The sequence below is a fragment of the Aulonocara sp. 'chitande type north' Nkhata Bay genome, linkage group LG16 (assembly GCF_057382095.1).
Source record: "Aulonocara sp. 'chitande type north' Nkhata Bay isolate Kocher_YH1m ecotype deep benthic linkage group LG16, A_spYH_male_GT1.1, whole genome shotgun sequence".
NCBI classification, from domain to species: Eukaryota; Metazoa; Chordata; class Actinopteri; order Cichliformes; family Cichlidae; genus Aulonocara; species Aulonocara sp. 'chitande type north' Nkhata Bay.
The window spans coordinates 15,178,668-15,202,138 of NC_141359.1; the positions used below are offsets into that span (position 1 = coordinate 15,178,668).

The window sequence follows — 23,471 nt, forward strand, 5'->3', positions numbered from 1 at the left end:
TCACACATTCACATAAGCTCTTTCTATCTAACATTCACACTCACTGATACTCCGATGGATGGATCGGACAGCAACTTGGGGTTAGTAAGGATCTTTGGCATGGAGACTGGAGCAGACGAGGATCAAACCATGAACCTTCCAGTTAGTAGACCTGCTCTACCAGCTGAGCTACAGCAAATTTAATTAACAGCAGACTGTTAGCTGCTATCAATTAAATTTTCTTGAAGTGGCTCTAAATTTGTCAGACTCGCACTTAAAAATAAACTCTCATGTGATATGAAAGTGTAATTGTAACTGCTCATCACAGAAAAAGTACTAGTGGTAGAGTTTTAGGACTCTAAAGTCAAACATTAGCTGCCATAGCATTAGCTTATAAAATGATGTTGTTGTTTACCTAGAGGGTCCATGTCTGGTCTGCTCGTGATAAACAATTGCGAAAATATCAAGAATAAAGAAACATGTTCCTGTAGTGGGTTTTTTTTATGAGGTGTGGGCTTTGGCTCTGCTGCTGGGGAGGGGTGGTGCAGCAGGCTCGAGGGGCAGCACCAGGGAGGCGGGCAGGGCAGCTGTGGGGGAGTGCTGTGGTGACAGCTGGAAAGCTGTCAAAGCCAAGATGATAAGAGCACAAATTTGACTCTGTTACTGATAACAAAAGCTGGGGTGGGGTTTACAAATCCTAACTTCAGCTCAAAAGTGAGGCTTCGGGTGAGGAGGAAGAGGATGACAAAAATGAGAAAGAAAAACTAGAATGAGAAAATGAAAATAGAAATATGTTAAAAAATATTATTTAAATTAATTAGTTATAGCATATTAAGCTTTTAAAAATTGTTTCAGAACATTTTTATTTGTTTGGCCATTCTTGTTTAAACCATCATCAAACATGTTAATTATGTGTTAATAAACTAATTAATTAATAATTGTTAATAAAATATTCTCACAAACATGTAACTACTACTACTTGATGCTAGTATCGTGTATGTTGAATCTGGCATTAAACAGGGTGAAAGTCTTTCAGCAAGGAAAAACTGAATCACAACCAATTACTAACTATTTATGGCACAAAGCTTTTGCAAGGGTAATCATTGGTGCTGTTGTTGTTCATAACCTGAATATGTTGTCATCATTCACATTACTAACTCAGAGGGAAGCACCAGCAGGAGATGATTGTCGTCAGTCCTGCAGTTATATAAGGAAAAGAAAAACTGAAACAGACTCACAGGAGCAGCGGACAGGAAGGAAGCTTGTGGAAATTTTGGTTTCCCTGTAGAGGTACTAATTGGGTTCCCATTATTGTTTTGTTTTTTTTCTCAACTGAATTAGACGCACCATAGTAATCCACTGCCTACACTCCATAGGAACAGGAAGACTTGTCAGTGGCTGCCAAGATTTCTTGTAGGATCGCTGTGTCTCAGCACTTTTTAATTAAAATGCTCCATTTGTGCCACCTATCCTAGTTGCCTGGGAGAGAAAATACAAGAGAATAAATTACTGCATCCATTCCTGCTGGCTATACTCTGCTGCTTCGCAGCATTTTATTAGAACTGATATGGCACTTTTTAAACATCTGGGGGCTTGTTTACTCTTGCTGTCTTGATGAAATGATAAAATGAGAAGATTAAGACCATGTTTTCTAAATATAGCAAAGGCACTAATTTTTTATTACAGTACGTGGAAGTTAAATTAAGAAGCCTAATGTAAGACATGGATAAAAAACAACAACAACATTTTATTTCCCTGTTATATTCAAAAGCATGAATCCACTCGCACTGCACACACACCTTCTGGTGTCTAACGGTCATAACCCCAGTGTGGCTTGTGCTCACATGCAGACTGACAGGAAGTGTTATCATTTGATCAAGTGAATGCTCTGTGTTACAACCATCTGGCTCACTCCAGAGAAGCGACTGTGTTATTTTTAGACATATAGTAAATCTTCCACTGTGGCTCGATTCATCACATTGTTGAGCAATATTGGTGCAGTCATGAAGTTTGAAATTATTTCTGTTGGATCAAAACTTGATAAACAATTTATTAATGTTTTACAGATCAGAAATAATAAAAACGTTTCGGTTACCTGTTGGTGGGAAATTCTTCATGATGACACTCTTGAGTTCTTTCTTGATTGGTAAATTACACTCCTCCAAAATATGACCTGATTGCTTAACTTCTGGAAAGGGTCTTTAATAGGGATGGGTATCGTTTAGGTTTTATCCGATACCGGTGCCAAATCGGTACTTTTGAAACGGTGCCGGTGCTTAAACGGTGCTCGAACCGGTGCTTAAAGAATGGAGAACAAACTTTGTCCAAAAACCTCTCATGTTCAGCTGTTTTTTTTTGTAAAAAGATAACAATGTTAGCCTTTTCTGCAGCTATGTGGCATATATGGTATCACTCTTGGCTGGAAGCAGTGCTTAAACAATGGAAAAAACACAAACTTAAACCCTCTCATGTTTAACTGTTTCCCACTTTTTCTTTGGTCATTTTAGCCTTTTTGTCCAGGGTGAAGGGAGTATCTGCCATCAAACAAGAAGACAGCCGCATGTAGCTATGATGATGTTTGCTAGTTCACCTTACATGCATTAATGTAATAACGTGGTTAGCCTACTCAACGTAAATTACACACGAACAACATGAAGCTACTCACGCAGAGAAGAACGGCTGCTGCTGCCATCATCATCAGTCATCATTTCTGCTACACTGGCAGGGCTAGGGGCCAGGACTCTATTCTTCGGGTTTTTGGGGGATTTTGCTCCGGGTCCGATAACTGGCAACCCACCCGACGTGCACGGTGTGAGGTCTCGCAGCAAGCTATCAAATACGGCGCATTTCTCGGCTTTTAAAAAAACGCTATGCGTCGCCAGCTGTTTAATCGGATTCGAGGTGTTACCTCCTTTGACAGTATCACAGTATCAGCTTAAAGCACTTGTTGCTGCGGAGTTTGCATATTTTGCTGTGAAGTACAGCCAGACTTTTGACCGCTTCGCCTTGGGCATTTTTAATCTGTAGCGCTGCTCTAAAAGAACGTACGTACCTGGCCCCGCCTACTATCCTGGGAAACGTAAAATGATTGGCTAGAAGTGTATCACAGCTCAGGAAAAAAAAGCACCGAAATAAAGCACCGAAATGTGCGCTGCTTTTCGGTCTGGTTACTACCGTTTATGTCAGAACCGGTGCCATCATGGCACCGGACACCGGTACCCATCCCTGGTCTTTAATATATGTAGACCAAAAACATTTATTAAATTTTATTAAATATTTACAAGTGCAGGTCATGTGTTGTATAACTTTTATTAACGTGTGTGTCTGTGTTTCTATGTGTCTTGGTGTAGGGCTGCTCGATTATGGCAAAAATGATAATCACGATTATTTTCACTGAAATTGAGATCACGATTATTTGACGATATTTATTTAACCCTTTAAGACCTACTATAGAACCAAGTCCACCAGAGCTTATATTATTTTTTTTACATGCTGTAGTGCCATTTGTAGGAGCATTTCAAGTTGCTATACATCAATACAACTGTTATAGCCCATATATTAATAATATGTATAGTAATAGTCCATAGTAATTACATAAATTGCAAAAAAGTGCAATAAACTACAAAAAAAATTGAAAATCGCTTTTGTTTTGTTTACATATATTTCTACTTGGAGAAATTTAAGAGGCTTATCCCTCAAAACTTTAAATACAATAAAGTTGCAAAAAATAGTTTACAACAACAGGAAATTTATTTTGAGTGTCTTCATAGTTTTATTTTGGAGATACAGCAATTTTTATATACTGCAGGAAAAACAAAAAACAATCCTATGATGCAAATTTGCAAAGAAAACAGCATGTGCATCATTTCACTGTGGGAAGTGTTACGAACAGCTGATAGGAACGGCAAAGCGTGTTTCTGGAATATTATGTTTTTGTTCCTGCAAGCGCTTTTTATGCAATTTTTGCAAAGCTATATGTGGAACGAAACCGTGACCGAGGACAAGCTGATGGCATCAGATGTAAGTACAACTCCTCCGGTTTCATATGCAAAACAAATTATTGCGCTAGCTTACACGGTTCAGGTTCTACAGGGATTTAAAAATAGTTACGCAAAACGGAGCGTGCTGCTCTGACCGGCTTTAAAGGGTTAACAATGACTTTAAAAAATAATATAAAATAGTGTGCAACACCACTGAAGTTTTTTTTTTAAACTCTCTTTTCAACCAGCGGCAGTCACTCTCCTCTCCAAATAACTTCTGCTTAGCTTTCCGAGCTTCCCTCGGGTCCTCTTAATCAGCGGTCTCCAACCTTTTTTGCGGTTTATGCCCGACAATATTTTCACGGACCGGCCTTTAAGGTGTCGCGGATAAATGAGGGAGGGGCTAATAAGCCCAGATCGTAATCGTGATTAAAATTCGATTAATTGAGCAGCCCTATCTTGGTGTGACTCATGCCAAGGTCCCACCTTCTGGTTTCTGGACACCTGCTGGTCATCACACACTTGTACCCGAGTCCTCATCAAAGTCACTACTTGAGGGAGTGGCTAAGCTTTAGTCTTCACTGGATTGTTGAACTACTCACACTTAGTGTAACCCTGACTTCCTTGCTTGTTGACTTGCTTTGTAACCTGGTTGGAACACTAACCCTTATATTCTGTATGCAGATACCTGTGGAGAAATTCCTCCATGAGAGTGGTGAGCAAACTGAGCCCGAGAGTTTTTGTGGAGAGACTTAGTGAGGAGAATCACAAGTACTAGTGAGGGGGGGGGTCATCACTACTGTGGACTGTGTGTTGGACTTTAGTTGTGCAAATTACTTGATCTATTATTACTGAAGAGAGTCCATCCCTGAGTCCTACTTCTGCCGTTCTGCTTCATGACAAATAAAACCCAGGTGGCTGCTAGCTATGTATATATGTTAGCAGATGGCTCGAGTTATACACAAACTACACTGCAAATAAATCCAAACACACACTTGTCATATTTAGTACTTATCAAATTCACAAAAATGCGTATCTTTTGAGTAGATTTCTGTTGCTGTAAAAAGGATTGAGGGTGCCAAATTGATAGCTATCCTGAGTAAATAAGTCATAGAGGCCTTCCAAGCTCTGTCTGAGATTCAAGTACCTGAAAGAATTCTTGTTATCATGGTCCTGGGTCATATTGACCCAGTGTTCTTAGTTTTCTTGTGTTTTTGTATTTTGTTCCTAGGTTGTTCAGTTTAGTTTATTAGAATTCCCCTCATGTCTTTACCCCGTGTCCTCCTCCACGTATCTGAGTTCCCATGCCTCGTTTCTCCTCCTTGTGTTTTATTACATGTTTTCCCCAGCCCGTTATGTCTGTGCTCACCCCGTGTTCTCTCCTCCCCTCCTGTATGCGCCTCTGTGTACTTCCTGTTTTACTTTGACAGTCTCCCATCAGTATGCGTCATGTTGTGTTTGCTCCTGCCCTGTCTCCGTGTGCTCCCACTTCCCTTGTTAACCCTCAGTGTATTTATGTCCGCGTCTCCCTCAGTTCTGTGTCACGTTCTCCCTCATAGCTGTGTGTGATTCTCCCTGTGTCTCCTGGTGCACATTATAATAAGTTTTTCCCAGTTTAGTTTTGTAGTCGGTGGAGTATCTTTGCCAAGAATGGGTAGTGCTGCTGTTCTCGGAGTACCAGGAGGTGTTAGCTACCCGTTTACAGAGGATGGTTTCCGGACTCCCCTGACTATTCGGCGCGCTACACCCCCTCATCCAGGACTTCCTCGTTCCCACTGTACACGTCCACCCAGAGCTGCCTCTCCAGTATGAAGAGCCAGAGGATGTTCAGCCCGGTCCGCTGGAGGATTCGCGGCCTGGCTCGTCTCCTCCCCCTTCCCAGAGAAAACGGCATTCACACCACCGGCAATCCAAAGCAAGCGGAGCAGCTTTCTTCCTTTGGTGAGAGTGATTGTGTTTCTCACGTTCCGCTCAAGCATTCAGCTCCCAGGCTTCCTGACATTACATCCTCTGTGAGTAAGACTGAGCTTCCCTCTGTAGACTTTGTTAAGCCTGAATCCGTAGATTGTGACTCTGCAGATTTAAAGTTTCAGGATTTTGAAGCAGTTAACTCAGTAGCATCTGTTTCTGTACCTGTTGTTCCTCTGAGTAAATCCAGTGTTAATAAGCAAGCAAGTGATTCTTCTGTTCTGCCTAAACCTGGTAATATAAAGACAATTAGCCATGCAGCTACTCATTGTGACTGTCTTACCTGCTCACCTGCTCTGTCACCAGAAATCTATGACAGTAACCAAATAAGTTTTGTGTTCCACGGTCTGACCATTTGAACTCTGTGTACCAGGCATTTAGCTCAGTCTCTGCAAAGACTGTTCAGGAAGCTCCTCATGAAATTACTTTTTGTGTTGTTTCCTATAGGACTGTCACTCAAACCTTGGACTGTGCTGCGCCTCAGCTGGTAAATGTAAATGGCAACAGAGTGCCACCTGCCATAGTTAAAATAGCTAAAATGTTTGGACTTAGTGGCCCAGCACTAATGGATCAGGTTGAGTTTTGTGTTTCACAGCCATTTATACGTAAACCAGCTCGCCATGTTTGTGTGTCAGTCCCTGTTAACACTGAGGTTACACCTCAAGAGACTGTTGTTGGTATTGTTACACCCTGGACTGTGCAGCCCACCAGCCACTTTATTCTGAGACGGCATGTCAAAATACACCTGCTTCTGTAGTCGCTCCTCCTGAGCTGAGAGTTAAAGACCCAGACTTTTTCAAAGACTGCTAATTCTAACGTGGACAGCTTAATAACAGCAGAGTTGCTAAAACCAGCCTGCCATAAGTCTCTGTTTGCTGGAACTGTGTTTGGCACCATTAACCTAGTTTACCCAGTGACTGTTACTGCTCCTGAGCTCCGCTCTCCACCTCCTGTTCCTGTTCCCAGGGCAGCTTGGGCCCAGCTTTCCCTTGTACCCGTATCAGTTCCTTGGGTGAGGGTGGCTGACGTCCAGCTGGTCCCTGCTTCAGTTCCCAGGTTAATTGAGGCTCCATTTGTCCCTGCACCCGTACCTGCTCCTCAGGTGGGGATGGCAGACGCCCAGTCATTGCCTGTGCCTGTTCCGGTTCCCCAGATGAGGGCGACTGTGACCCTGTCGACTCCTGCACTCATCTCAGTTCCTCGGGCGGGAGCAGGCCCAGCTCGTCCCTGCACCCGTATCTGTTCCTCGGGTGGGGATGGCTGGTGTTTGGCCAGGCCCAGTACCCGTTCTTGTTCTCCGGAGGAGAGCAGCCAAGAGTCAGTCACCTGCTCAGTCACAAGTTCAGCTACCTGATGATCCACCATCACTACAACCATCATCACAACCACCACTACAACTTGTACTTTTGTCCATAGCGCAGTTATTAGCTCAGTTTCCTGTTTTGTCACCAGCTCAGTCTCTAGCTCAGTTGTCAGCTCTATTACCTGCTCAGTCATCCATTCTGTTACCACCTCAGTTTCTTGCTCCATTGCCTGTTCAGTTATCAGCTCAGTCCTTAACTCTGTCACCCTAAGAGCCTTCATCAGGAACTCAATGGGGATGTGGCGTACAACACTAGAGGCCAACTTCAAGCCCATAGCACAAATAACCATCAAGTGCGGAATCTACCATGGAGATGCTCTGTCCCCACTGCTGTTCTGCATAGGCCTGAACCCCCTCAGTGAAATCATTGACAAGACTGCCTACAGATACCGACTACGGAACGGAGCAGTTGTGAGCCACCTCCTGTACATGGATGACATCAAGCTGTATGCCAAGAGTGAACGAGACATCGATTCACTGATCCACACCACCAGGATTTACAGCAATGACATCGGTATGTCATTCGGACTGGATGAATGTAGTCGGATGGTAACAAAGAGAGCGAAGGTAGTCAGAACGGAGGGGATCGAACTAGCAGAAGGCAACATTGCAGACATAGAGGACAGTTACAAGTACCTGGGGATCCCACAGGCAAATGGGAACCATGAAGAGGTTGCTGGAAAAGCTGCAACCACCAAGTACCTGCAGAGGGTCAGGCAAGTTCTGAGGAGTCAGCTGAATGGTAAGAATAAGATCCGGGCTATCAACACCTACGCCCTGCCCGTGATCAGGTACCCTGCTGGGATAATAAGTTGGCCAAAGGAGGAGATAGAAGCCACTGACATAAAGACAAGAAAGCTCCTGACCATGCATGGAGGGTTTCACCCCAAGTCCAGCACCCTGAGGCTGTACGCTAAGCGGAAGGAAGGAGGCCGGGGACTGGTGAGTGTCAGCACCACAGTCCAGGATTAGACAACAAACATCCGCAAATGCATCAGTAAGATGGCCCCAACTGACCGCGTGCTCAGTGAATACCTCAGGCAGCGGAAACCCAAGAATGAGGAGGAAGAGGTGATACCATCATGGAATGACAGGCCCCTGCACGGTATGTACCACCGGCAGATAGCAGAGGTGACTGATATCCAGAAATCCTACCAGTGGCTGGACAAAGCCGGACTGAAAGCCAGCACAGAGGCACGAATCATGGCAGCACAAGAACAAGCTCTGAGCACAAGATCCATAGAGGCTGGGTTCTATCACACCAGGCAAGACCCCAGGTACAGGTTGTGTAAAGTTGCCCCTGAGACAATCCAGCACATAACAGCAGGGTGTAAGATACTAGCAGGCAGGGCATACATGGAACGCCATAGTCAAGTGGCCAGCTTAGTATACAGGAACATCTGTGCATTTGAACAAGGGTGGTGGAGAATGACCGAGCTAAGATCCTGTGGGACTTCCAGATACAGACAGACAAAATGGTGGTGGCTAACCAACCGGACATAGTGGTGGTAGACAAACAGAAGAAGACAGCTGTAGTGATCGATGTAGCAGTTTGCAATGACAGCAACATCAGGAAGAAGGAACACGAGAAGCTCGAGAAATACCAAGGGCTCAGAGAAGAGCTCAAGAAAATGTGGAGGGTGAAGGTAACAGTGGTCCCAGTGGTAATCGGAGCACTAGGTGCGGTGACTCCCAAACTAGGCAAGTGGCTCCAGCAGATCCCAGGAATAACATCGGAGATCTCTGTCCAGAAGAGCGCAGTCCTAGGAACAGCTAAGATACTGCGCAGGACCCTCAAGCTCCCAGGCTCCTGGTAGAGGACCCAAGCTTGAAGGATGAAGACCACCAGGGGCGTGAGGGGAATTATATATATATATAAAACATTAGTGCTGTCAGCGTTAATCTCATTAAAATGATGTTAACACCATAACCGCATTAGCTCTTTAATGCAGCCCCCGTGAGAGGGGCTGCATTAAAGAGCTAACTGCGCTGATGCGTTAAAGCTATGCAGCCCTTGCACGGGGCAATCCATGTTAACTCGCTAACGGAGATTTGCCGCGTTAATGCGTTTATGGCGTTAATGTCATTTTAACAAGATTAACGCTGATAGCACTAATATATGTATATATACATACATATATTTGCATACAGACATAAATGTGTGTGAGTAGGGGAAAGGCGAGCAGGCTGTTGATTACTGCAAGCAGCAGGTTAGAGTGGTCCGTGGAATTGACTGAAGATTATGCGTTTTACAACTACATGAATGTACTATTGCTGTGTGATTTATTACTACTACTGAAAGATACCAATAGCAATTAGATTTTTAAATCTTAATAAAAAATGAGTAACAGTAGGGTGGACATTAGATAAGGCTGCACTTTTTGCAGCGACCTCGTATAGAAAACTGTTTCACGCGTATATAAAACAGGTCCGCGGCTCCTAATACGTCGGTTCCGTGTTGGGCTCGTAGCTGAAAACTAGCTTTACTTTGTTGTCTGGGTCAACTTTGCTAGCAAGAGACAGAGAGAGACTTTGAAAGGCTGCTCCAACGGAATTTATTGTTTCGGAGAAAAACACGAACACAGTGTACAGTCGAGTCTTAATAGCTTACTTAAAACTGGACTACACTGCCCATGAGGCTACATTCTTTAAGGCGATGCCTGTAACACTCTGCCTATTGCCTTCATATTAATTTTTTTTTTTTTTTGAGGTTTCATAAGCTTCAGTCATTTTAATGATTATAGGATTTTTTTTGTTTTGTTTTAATACAATGAAGCTAGCGTTGACTGTACAGCCACCAAGATGTTTTCGCCTCAGTTGAGGACTAATAAAAAAAAAATAAAAAAAAAATCATCATGTACAAAACTCTACTTCAGACACTGACGTCTAAATGCAAGAAAAAGCACTTGTTGTAGCCTGCATGTTAATGTTTAAACACCCCAAATGGCAAATCCTACACAATGTGTGGTAGCTTGATTAGTTTAAAACTCTAAATAAAGCCAAAGACTTGAACACATCTCACGCACAATGACTAAACTGTACACATGTGCATGGTTTTAAATGTAGCAATCTGGGAAAGAGTAATATTTATATGCTGTGCTTAAAGGCTACCCTGAAATAATCTGCATTTAGAGTTGGTTTTTTAATGTCACTATATAAATTTTGCCAATGCCGACCAACTATAACTGAAAAAAACAAAACAACAACAAAAAACACCAGAGGTGTGGAGTAAGAGTGTTCTACAAACTTTTGTTCTCTGTCCCTATAAAAGCCCCATCTCTGGTTTATGAAAGCATCTCGACCGGCCATTCATTGGGCTGTCAAAAGTACCAATAAACCAAAAAAAACAAACAAAAAAAAAAAAACAGCTGATCTATGAGCAGTTTAGACCCACTCCATCATTCCAGTCGTTTAATTCCACAGTAATATCAAAAACGCTACTTAAATGAGCTTTTCTGTGAGACCGATTAATCATGATGTTCAAAACATTCACATTACTCCTTTATCCATATGCGTGTGCACCCTTGGGTAGATGATTACACAATGAATTTCCTTTCAGATTCAAACTGAAGATGAGGTTTCATTTCATCCCAAGATGCATGATTTTCCTGTAAGGTCCCGGTCCGCCCCACAGCCCCCTAAGAAGCCCATGCCAATAGAGGTGAGGCATCACATCTGCTTTCATGTGGTACATTAATTGCCTCTCCTTGGCTTGGTTGAAGGGGAACGTTTCCAGCGGTTGTCCGTTGTAGTCGAACTCTGCCAGGATTACTGTGTTGTAGCTTGTGACCAAGGGACATGTGAAGTATACCCATCATACTTCTTATCTGGTTTTTCTTTTTTCAATATTTTGCTGATAGTTCGGCTCAAGACGGCAGACTGTGCCGTGACAGCTGCTCCGGTTTTGGATGTGGGAAGGTTGGTGCAGTCTCCGATCCCAAACACGTTTGGATACTTGGTATGTTGGAGAGTTTCTTTGTTCAGATCCAACCAGCCGATCTCGTCGGCCAGCGGACTGCCTTTAATCACCGAGCTGGGTCCCATTGGCGGTGTAACATGAAGCATTTCATACTCGATAACTTTGGTTTCCCCTGGTTTGCCAAGATTTTCAAACACAGCTTCTTGCTTATCTGCGCGCACTTCAATCAGGTTGTGCCTCAGGTTAATCTGTAGGTCACGCTTTTTCACAATCTCCCACAGTGAGTCAGCGTATTTCTTTACCCCAAAGATCACAGGCAATGATGTGTTATAGATCACATTGGCTTTTGCTCTTTTGCCCGTCTTCCTGAGGTAGGCGTCTGACAGGTACATGATCTTTTGTGGCGCTCCAGCACATTTCACAGGAGTATTTGGGAAAGTGAACACAGCATTGCCCTCTTTGAAATCCGGCAATGCTTTCCACGTCTTCTCCACAGTTTGGACAGAGTAGTTAGAGCCAATTTTTGGGTGCTCAAACCCCTCTGGGAGTCCTTTGATCTTCTCATAATGGAGCTCTAAACCAAGCGCCACAATCAAATATTCATATGAGATTTCAGTCCCGTCATCTGTGCGTACAGTATTTGTCTCTGGGTTAATTTCCTGAACCTTAGATTTCACCCATTTCACTCCAGATGGCATAAGACTCGCAGTGGGACGGCTTGAGGACGCTACAGTCTTTGCACCAGCACCAACCAGGGTCCATATTGGCTGATAGTAGTGGATCTCGCTGGGCTCCACCACAGCTACATTCTCTGCTCCCACCAGCCTCTTCATCCGGGAGCTCATTGCGATACCGCCAGTTCGTCCTCCCAGCACAAGCAATTTGTAATGCTGTTTGGCAGAGGCAGGGCTGCTTGTGTGAAACTGAGAGATAGCAATGCCCCTCGGGTGGCACTGCTTGAGATGACGCAGTGCATCCATCCTGTGTCTCAGCAGGAGCGCTGTCAACCTCGCGTGTTAATGTCCGTTTAGGCGGAATGCTCTTAGCCTTCATATTAATTAATTTTTGAACAATAATTTAAAAAAAATATTTCGTCACGTCATTATGCGGGCTGCAAGTAGAGGTGACATGGACCATGAGATTGAGGCACAGGCATTAGAGCCTCTTAATGCGCGTTTTGTTTGGATTTCCACCAGCGTGGAATTACCAAAAAAAGATGGGACAGCCTAGCATATGAAACAGGAAAAGACCGCCGTGTAATCCCTTTATTTCAACAAAGTAACTGCATTCTAAATACCACCTTTTTAAACGGTAACTGTAACGGAATACAATTACTGATATTTTGTATTTTAAATATGTTACGCCGGTACATGTATTCCGTTATTCCCCAACACTGGTAACAATACAAAAAACGATTCCAAAACATGAGAGAGCCTAGAACTGATTCTGGATAGCAGACGATCTAGCGAGGAGGAGGAGTCAGCACTGGTATAAATATCGACTCAGTCCAGATCGGTAACAGCATATCCAACACCACCACACTGAGCACTGGAGCTCCTCAGGGCTGTGTGCTCAGCCTCTGTTGACTCGTGACTGTGCAGCAATGCACAGTTCAAACCATATCATCAAGTTTGCCGATAACATGATTGCAAAAGCGATGAGTTAGCGTACAGAGACGAGGTGCAACAGCTAACAGACTGCTGTAGAGTCAACAAGGTGTCTCTGAAAGTGGACAAAACAAAAGAGATGATTGTCGAATTCAGGAGAGCATGGAGAGATCACTGTCCATTTAACATTGATGGAGCCTCTGTGGAGGTTGTCAAGAGCACCAAATTCCTTGGTGTTCACCTGGCAGAGAACCTCTCCTGGTTCCTCAACACCAGCTCCATAACCAAGAAGGCCCAGCAGCGCTTCTACTTCCTGCGGAAGCTGAGGAAAGCCCATCTCCCACCATCCATTCTCACCACCTTATACAGGTGGACTATCGAGAGTGTCCTGAGCAGCTGCATCACTGTCTGGTATGGTAACTGCACCATATCGGATTGCGATACCCTGCAACGGATAGTAAGAACTGCCTATCGTGCCCACCTATCGTACCCGCTGCATCTGCAAAGCCACCAGCATTGTGGAGGATCCCATGCACCTCTCACACAAACTTTTTACCATGCTGCCTTCTGACAAGAGGTACCGAAGCATTCGGCACTGCAAGACTGCACAACAGTTTCTTATCCCAAGATGTCAGACTCCTGAACACTCAAGACTGAAGAAGTTTATTGTCATTTCGTATGGTGTTATCCAGCCTGAAACGAAATACTGTTTCTCACCGGCCTCTACAGTGCAATAAACAATACAGTCTAAAAAGAATAAGTTTAAAAAGAGCAGTAAAAAGGCAGTAATGAATTGCAACAATAGTTATGGATAAATAACATAAAATCTAAGTTCTAAAACAAACTCAAGTCACATTCATTCGGGTAGACAGCAGCAGTCCTTTCACAGAAGGGGATGGTTAAATTAGGTAGTGTATGCATCTGGGGAGTGTAGTGTATGTGTGTGTGTAGGTAGGGGGCATTACAGTCCGTTTGTGGACCTCACAGTGTAGCTGTGTGAATAGCTGTGTGGGTGGGGATGGGTCACAGTCTGTTTATCAGTCTCACGGCTTGTGCAAAGAACCCTTCCAGCATCCTGGTGGTTCTGCAGCTGATGCTCCTGTACCTCTTGCCAGATGGCAGAAGGGAGAACAGGTCATGCGAGCGGTGGTGGGGGTCTCTGATGATGTAGATAGCTCTGCATATGCAGCGCTGTGTGTAGAGAGATGCGATGGGGGGGGGCAATCTTCTTAACAATCCTACTGAGTTGACGCTTCTCATAGGACTTGCAGCTGCCAAACCAAGATGTAAAACTTTGTGTCAGGATATTTTCGATGATGCCTCTGTAAAAAGTTGTGAGGTGAAGTGTGGAGAGTGCTGCTTTTCTGAGTCTCCTTAGGGAGTGGAGACTTTTGTGCTTTTTGACAACTGGTGTGGTGTTAATGGAGAAGGACAGGTCATCAGCAAAGTGTACACTCAGGAACTTAACACTGCTGACCCTCTCCACAGCAGTACCATCTATGGTGAGGTCAGTGTGGTGATCTCTGCCAGCCTTCCTGAAATCGATCACCATCTCTTTTGTTTTGTCCACATTGATGGAGAGATTGTGGGGTCTACACCACACTTCAAGCTGCTCCACTTCCATTCTATAGGCAGACTCGTCGTTGTCAGTGATGAGACCAACCACAGTTGTGTCAGGACACACCCCTGAGGAGAGCCTCTGCTCTCTAAGATGGTCTTTGATGTGTGGCTGCCCACCTTGACTGTCTATTGCCGCTTTGTCAGGAAGCTGAAAACCCAGTTGCAGGTTGCCGTGTTCACGCCGAATACCATCAGCTTGTCCACCAACTGCTGTGGAATGATCGTGTTAAAAACTGAGCTAAAGTTGATGAAAAGGACTCTGGCTGGACTGACACACACACACCTTCATACATCAAGTTACCTTTTGCACAATGGTCAGTGTTTTTGCACAACCAGCTGTCACTGTTGCACTTTTCTATTGCATTGTTGTGTCTGCACTGTCTTGTGTCTGTATCATTCTGTTCTGTCTGGTGTTGCACTGTTTTTGTTTTGTTGTTTCTGCAGTTTTATGCAATTTTGCATGCTTTGTTTTGTTTTTGTACAGCACATTGTGTTCTGCGTCGTGATCGGCTGTAGACCATTGTCAATCAATCTCTTCCGTGCCGTGTCTCCTGTACAGTGGAGAATGTGTTGAGCTTGTCAAATTTATCTTGATCTTCGATCACTACAGTGTGACTCTGAAGTGTACTGTATGTTTGTAAGTTTTCTCCCCAACAAAGACAACAATGTCGACAAAGCATTTTGCACCGTTAAAGGCACCTGCTGTAGCACCCAAAAGGCAGAGGAAGATGCTAACCATAGCCCACAAAGTTGGACTTCTGGACATGCTAATGGAAGGTAGAAGTTACTGTATTTTTCAGATTATAAGGTACATTAAGCGAAACAAAACAGTCAGATAAGTCAGACTTTACTCAACTCATTCTTCTTGCTTCCTCCACTTCTGTACCATTGATTCATTAATGTTGAATTCTCTGGCAGCTGCTCTATTCCCATGTTGTGGACCTGAAAACAGGGTTTCATCTTTGGTTTCATTCCATAATACTGGACTTATTTTTCTACGAAGGTTTGAATTTTGAGAGTGTTTAACAAGAGAGAAAAGTGTGAAAATGTTCGTGCCTGTCTGAGAAAAGTCTATAAAGTGTGTAGTGAGGGGTTTTACAGCCTTAAAGCATCTATAATAATTGTAAAAAATAAAGTTGGCTACTTCGCGGATTTCACTTATCGCGGGTTAGTTTTAGAACATAACTCACAATAACTACAGTCCGGCTTAATAAGACACAGTCAAGACCCCCAACTGTTGAGTAGATAGACACTTGTATCAGACAAGATTGGGATAGCATTCCTTCTATTATTATACAGGTTGAAGGGCCACTGCACACTGACCATACAAACACCAACAGAAGCCCATTTGTTCGTTTTCATTATCAACACTGGATTGTCCAATCAAATCTCCTAACGCAACCGGGCCCTCCCCTACCTTCCCTCTGGACTCAAGTGGTTGGCAATATGGACAAATAAAAGCACAAAGGTGCAGCAAAAAGCTAAAAGGAAAGAAAGAACCTAGAAATGATGCAGCAAAATGTGTCAAATTAATTGACATGCTAGCTGCCTTGGCTGCTTCACAGTCAACAGTAGTACCAGCAGCAACTTGTAAGTTCGGGCAGTTACAGAAGGCTCCTGTTAGTAGCATTAGCTTTGAAAAACTGCAGGAGGAGGGACAACAGCCCCCAAAACAGAGTGGCTAGGCAGAAATGGAGGAAATTGTAATTTATATGGTAAGAAGATAGATGGAGGAAAATAATTTGAAATAATTAGAAATTAAACCAAAAATGCCAGGGCCGATTTTTAGTCTTATATACAGCGGTAAAGTGGCCCTTTCCCAATTTTTTTTTTAAGACATGTTTCTGCCATTACATTCAGAATAAGCTAATATTTCTCTTAAAATTGTATTTTTGGGGGGCGTTCACTTCAAATATTTGGTGTGTTTTCAGTGTTCTATTAATCTCCTAGGACCTGGCGTCCACATATGTGGACATCACTTTTTGGGTTGTCTATACCAAAATACTAAATTTTGCTCTACAAGGGCCTGATATCCACTTACGAGGACAGTATACTGCCACTGCTCTATCGAAATTTAAACCGAATGTGCTCATATGTGGATCTCATTTTTCTCAGAAACAAAAATCAGGTAAAAAATAAAAATCAGGCAATTCTTTGTTGTTACATTCATCAGGTCCCAATCAGCCCAAATAGCAAAGAGAAATATAAATGCACGCCATGAAAGAGTTCATGTCTTAGGAGGTTACGTTTTGGAAATCATTACATTCTTTTTTTTTCTTTTTAATGTACAGTACATTTGACATAAATAGACTTCCTGGCCGCTCCCTTAGAAATAGGGTGAGAAGTTCAGCCATCCAGGAGGGGCTCAGAGTAGAGCCACTGCTCCTCCACATTAAAAGGAGCCAGCTGAGGTGGTTCGGGCATCTGACAAGGATAAGATAAGATAAGATAAGATAAGATAAGATAAGATAAGATAAGATAAGATAAGATAAGATAAGATAAGATAACCTTTATTAGTCCCACACGTGGGAAATTTGTTTTGTCACAGCAGGAAGTGGACAGTGCAAAAATTATGAGGCAAAAATTAGAATACAATAAGAATAAATACAGTACACAACTGTACAGAATAGAATAAAATAAAATACTATATACAGTAGAATAAAATAAAATAAATATACAATAAGATAAAAATAGAATACAAATACAAATACTATATACAACTGAGTAAAAATACAACGATGACAGAAAGGATTATTGCACTTAGTATTATTGCATATGTATGGATGTGTGTGCTTGATCAGTTAAAGTCTTTATTATGGAGTCTGACAGCAGTGGGGAGGAAAGACCTGCGAAATCTCTCCGTCCCACACCGTGGGTGCCGCAGTCTCCCACTGAAGGAGCTGCTCAGTGCTGTCACAGTCTGCTGCATGGGGTGGGAGATGTTGTCCATCAGGGATGACAGGTACAGCCTGCTCTGCCCTTTCCTGTAGAGGGCGTCTGAGTTATGAGTCCAGTCCAGTCTATTGTTCAGATGATGCTTCCTGGGTGCCTCCTGGGTGAGGTGTTCTGGGTATGTCCCACCGGCAGACCCAGGACACACTGAAGAGATTATATCTCTCGGCTGGCCTGGGAATGCCTTGGTGTTCCCCAGGACAAGCTGGAGGAGGTGGCTGGGAGAGGGAGGTCTGGGCTTCTCTGCATAGGCTGCTCCCCCCGTGACCCGGCCCTGGATAAGCGGAAGAAGATGGATGGATGGATGGATGGACGGATTTGACATAGCCCAACAGGGTTCCAACTTTTTGTAAGTGCAGTCATAAATCTGTCCCCATGAGTTTAAGGACACAGGATGTCATGTGCTGTAAACCTTGTGAACCAAATGTGTAAGTTGCTATATTGGGCTATATAAATAAAACTGACAAATGTGGAATGCTTGAGTAAATTTCCTCAGCTACATTACACCAGTAAAAGAAATCATTGATCATTAACGCGACATGTTTTTAAGTCTGATTTCCAGAGGAAGCAAGGTCAGTTATATTTCATTTAAATAGGCTGACTGTGTAGCTACAAATCTAAAAGCAGAGACACCTTAATGGCAAATAGGAAACTATAAAAAAGCGCTATAATGTTCTATTAGTAAAAGACATATTTGCTGAGCCCACAGTCATCAAGAGAGACCGGAGCATGAAAAAGGAACCTTGAATTTCTCTGGAAAATCTTACGTTTCTATCAAAGACACAGTGCTAGTTTTCACTTTTGACTGCACACCCAGGGTCTGTCATTTATCAGCCTCTTGTAGTGCTTCATCAGCTCAAAATGCTCTCACTAGGATCTCAATTACTGTGACGCAACTGTGCTCTATAAACAAACCATTGTGTGCTGCTTAGGAGCAAAATACAGTTTATATTGCCACAAATAGATTCAGTAACTACCGTGCAATCTGAATCTGATGATGTTTAAGAGAAGCGCAGAGCTCTGCAGTTATGTAAAAACATGAGGCAAGCAGGGGTCTGAGATGAAAGGTTGAGGAAAGGAAAACATAGCGCTAGATTTGGGATGAACTAGTGTTCATCCCAGATATGTCAGTTTTCCACTCGGAGTGAGCTATCAATAGACCTCGCTTTGGGAAACTCTGATTCCATTATAAGCTTGTTTTTCTGTTTTGTCTCCATGACAATTGGCCTTCAAAGAGAAAGCTGAAGAACACTAATTTCCAAAAATATACACAGCAAGCCTCATTTCCTGAAGACTGTCCCTCATCTCAGTCTCAGGATCTTCCTTTTGTAAAGAACCATCACCAAGATTTCAGAAACACTGAACCTCCCCACTGATATCAACCACCAAGCATTTTTACTCTAATTAGATTTCATATACTAAAGTAAGAATATATTTTTACTTATTAAATGAAGTTTACCACCAATTGTTCTGTTATTTATTGTCTAAATTAATCAGCTGCCACCTGTGTCTTAAAATAAAGCTATAACCTTAAACCAGAACAATGAAGCTGTGGCTCAATAGTGACCCAAGACTCACTTTGATAACTGATTCATTTTACTGTGAAATCAAACATGTTTTTTATGTCTCCATATTATTGTGAATGTGGTGCAGTGCAAAGGCATTACATCAAAGTTGGTGGTTTTCCATCTTCATTCAACTTTTACCAAGTTTTCCTGTCTATTGTGGCTGCTTTTAACACAGCATTGCAACTAGTATTTGTATTTGTATTTCTGAATTACTTTAACTACTAGAAGACTTTGGTTTTAGAACTGAGCCAGGTAACATGAAGCCTATGTGGTAGTACAAAATGGAATGACTTCCAAAGTTGCCCTTTGGACTGTAAAAGTGAGTTAGGTGTAATCACACCTAAATCACCAACTTGTATTATCAGCAGGTGGAGATATATATTTAATATATTTAAAGCCACAAAGTCAGTAGTGAGCAAAAAACGTATGAAGCACATTTCAGGGCCTGTAATTGGTGGAAAAGATAAAACTAGGCGGCTAATATTTAAATACATTAAAATTTGTTTATAATGTTTTTTTTAAATGTCATTTTTTTATTTTGGCTTGAAATCTCCAGAGATGTTCAGTCAGGTTCATGTATGGGTTCTGGCTGGGCCATTCAGGAACATTCACAGAGTGGTCCCAAAGCCACTCCTGTGTTCTCTTGCCTGTGTGTTTAGGGCAGAGGTTGAAAACCTGCAGCTCAATAGCCGCATACATATACTATATGTATTAATTTATGCTCCCCTAGTTACATCTATCATCTGCCCATCTGTCCCCCATTACCCCCTGCTGCTCTTTTTGGTTTGGTAGGAGGAGCTAAAATTGTTCTTTTGATAGTGAAGGCTGCCTGGCTTGGGTTCATTGTCCTGTTGGAAGATAAACCTTCACCCCAGTCAGAGGTCCAGAGCACTCTGGAGCAGGTTATCATGAAGGACGTCTCTGTACATTTTGGCATTCATATTTTTCTTGATGCTGAGTAGTCTCCAAGTTTCTATTGCTGAAAAGTCCCTACAGCATGATGCTGCCACCACCGTGCTTCACTGTAGGGATGGTATTGGACAGGTGATGAGCAGTGCCTGAGTTTCCTCCAGACTTGACGTTTGGTATTCAGGCCAGAGACCTCAAACTGGCCACTCTACCATACAGGCCTCATTGGTTGAGTTCTGAAGAAATAGTTGTGCTCCTGAAAGGACAGTGCCATGTCGGAGTGACCATCGGATTCTTGGTCATTTCCCTGACTAAGGCCCTTCTACTACTCTGGGAAGAGTCCTGGTGGTTCCAAACTTCTTCCATTTATGATGATAGAGGACACTGTTCATTAGGAACTTCAATGGGTTTTTTTTTTTTTTACTTTGTCATTATTTGTTAATTATGTGTTAATTTAATCTATTTTGGCATATGACTGTAACATGTGAAGTCCTGTGAATACTTTCCAGATGTACTATATTCAACATCTAATGATCAAGTACAGCGGTCCCCAACCGCCGGGCCAGAGTTGAGGCCTGGGTGTGAAATTTATGGTTTTCAGGGTTTTTATAGGATTTTATCGTTATTTTTTTAAAATCATTTTTATCATTAACTTGGTTTCCCTGGGTATTTTCCCGTGTGTTATGAATAAATTTTCTTTCTTTTTTTTTGGTACCGGTACTGTTTTTATTTTGTTGTATTTATCCGCGACACCTTAAAGGCCAGTCCGTGAAAATATTGTCGGACATAAACCGGTCCGTGGCGCAAAAAAGGTTGGGGACTGGTGGTTTAAAATACATAAATAACCAAAGACAAATGCATAATGTTGATGTCCTTAACAGTAACTAGAATCTTAGAGTTGCAGAACTACTGCTCTATGTTACACAATGTTCCCACTGAGGTACCTCATTGTTACAGTGGCATTTTCAGTTATTTCATGTGTTTGTTTCATTCATATCACATTGTAAATGGTGAGAGCAGGAGTATGTGAGGGGTGTCAGGCTTGTACAATATAGAAATTGAAGGGGTGAGTCTGTTGTGGCAGCCCAGGGAGGAAACAATGGCCGGCTTCATGAGTTCAGAGTACAGCTGGTTAACATTCCCAACTAGCGTTACTACACTGCAGATTGAGGCTCCAAATGTGTGCTACAGCTTGGCACATTTAGCATGGCTGCTTTGCTAATAAATAATGCAAGCAAAATAATACTGGATAAATGTAAAAGGAGTGATGAATAAATGCTATCACAGTAAATTTATTAGTGATTATCGTGATTTATTGGGGATTCGAAATCGATGCTAGTTTGTCGTAGCCCTTTCTCTGCGTGTGTGAAGCAAAAACACTGTGTTATACTGCCATCCGCTCATCTCTTCATTAGAATGCAGCACCAGTCTGCAGCTGCACACAGCAGAGAGAGAAGAATGATGAAACCAGAGCTAAAAATAGCTGCCTCCCAGGATCCCCCTCTTATGGCACTGTAAACACTCAGAGAGCCAGCGACAGGCAGTGACTGGCAGCATGTGTGTGTGCGTGCATGTGTGTGTACATGTATACATGGATAAGGATCCTGTGTGTGTTGGACATACTGCAGTCCTCGCCCTCCCCTCCCCCTTCATAAACTGGTGTTTAGATTGGCAAGCATTCATCATTGAGCCGCTGTACAATTAGAACCATCTGTGGGATTTTTACTTGAACAAGCCGAGGGAGCGTTAGTGCCTTACAGCTCTACAGAAGAAACAGTCACCTTGATAAAGCTTAGAGACACGTTCCCATTAAGAAAGGGCAAATTCCAATTGGGCAAAACCTGACATTATCCAAGCAAAGTTGTGGCCTTAGTTTGTAGTCCACATGTCAACTGCTGGTTTCTCTGAACTATTATAGCAGTGAATGAACAACCCAGGTTATTATAAAAATGCTTATTGTTATTATGGAATGAAATTAAGGATTAAAAACCATTTAATTCACTGTTTTTTTGACCAGTAACATTGTTTAATCGTTCCCTAAATTAGTCAAAACAAGAAGTCAAAAGCACACCACCTATGTGGATAAGAAACCAAGTCACAGCTTTGGAACCTTGCTAGAAATCTTATTCCTCATCCCAGGAATAAGTGAAAACAGTTGAAAAATCAAATTGCATGAACCTGCTTTGAAACTAAAAATTGACATGTAAAAAATAATGAGGACCACTGCATTAAATGGAATCTGGGTCACTTTTCTTAAATCTCAAGACTCTGAAGATTCAGGGAACATCTTATGATTGATCTTTGAAGCGATCTGAGTATGAGTAGTTAACTGACTTTAACTATGGTTTCTAGAAATGAAAGCATTGGTTTCTCTCCAGGACAGTCACACACTGCATCTGTTCATGGCAACAGACAGCATTTAGTCTTTGTTTAAAGAGGCAGTCAGCCTTATCAGAGGAACAGGTTGTCCACTTTTTACACACTATATGCAAACAGTGTCAGATTCTGCACACATGCCACAGTAAGGTTAGCTTCCTGCTGATCTCCAAGTCAATTAGGCACCATCATAAAAATAAGATGCAAACCTCCTGCTTACTTCACACGTTTCGCAAATTTACAAATGAATATGCTTTACTCTGTAAAACAATTGGTGTGACGCAGTAAATACATCTCTATATACTTCTGTTTCCCGCAGATTGAATTGAGTAGATTACATGAACAGTTCAGCCAATCTCACAGGCTCATTCAACAGCAAATCCGCATGGCTAAAGAGGACAACATGTGCACCACAGGCTGGAAACAACACAGGAACACCCCTGGAGATTTAAACAGTAGGTCTGAGCCAGATGAGGCTGTGACAACCTGATGCAAAAATAAAGAGTGCAGCTTCACCACATTCGACCCAAGAACCAAATAAATGCAAGTGTTGAGTGCTGACTTAGAGTCCTAATGCATCTGTGCAATGAAAGAAAGGAAGTGTTCAGATAGCCCATCAAAAAACTGAACTCGGTTGTTTTCTGTTCCACAATTTAGAAGCCCTGAATCAAAACCTGACTTTGTGCTGTAACTCATATGTAGATACCATATGATAACAAATATCAGATATTTAGTAAAACTAAGTACAATTTATTTAAAAAGTAAATTTAAACATGATTATCACTGACCAAAATGCTGTACTCACAGTGGACACACAGCAACAAATGAGAAAAGAGTGGGCTGGAAAGGCCGTAGAATGAAAATTTCTTTAAGGCCTACACTTCACAGCAGAGGTGGAGGGCCGCACTCTTTATGTCAAGTAGTAACTGATTAACCAAACTTGGAGCACTGACTGGAAAGGCTCTGTCACTGTGTTTGACGTATGACCTTGGGATATGTAATAAACCTTTGCCTGTGTATCTGTGACACCTGTGAGCTCACTGTAAACAAATTAGACTGGTAATATAAGATGGGGCCTGAAAAACAATCAGGAAAATATTCAACTGAATTCTAAAATTAATGTAGTAATACCAGGATGAGGATGAGTGATCTCATATTTTTTAGTGGCAGTCAGTAATTTTGAGTTACAAACATGTAAAATGTTAAAAAATAAATAAATAAATAAAAAGT

At 42.4% G+C, this 23,471-nt stretch overlaps 1 pseudogene; it reads right to left on the reverse strand.

Annotated features, from left to right (window-relative positions):
• Window positions 1-10,769: 10,769 nt before the first annotated feature.
• On the reverse strand, window positions 10,770-12,246 carry LOC147311169 (sulfide:quinone oxidoreductase, mitochondrial pseudogene; annotated as a pseudogene).
• Between the last annotated feature and the right edge of the window lie 11,225 nt (window positions 12,247-23,471).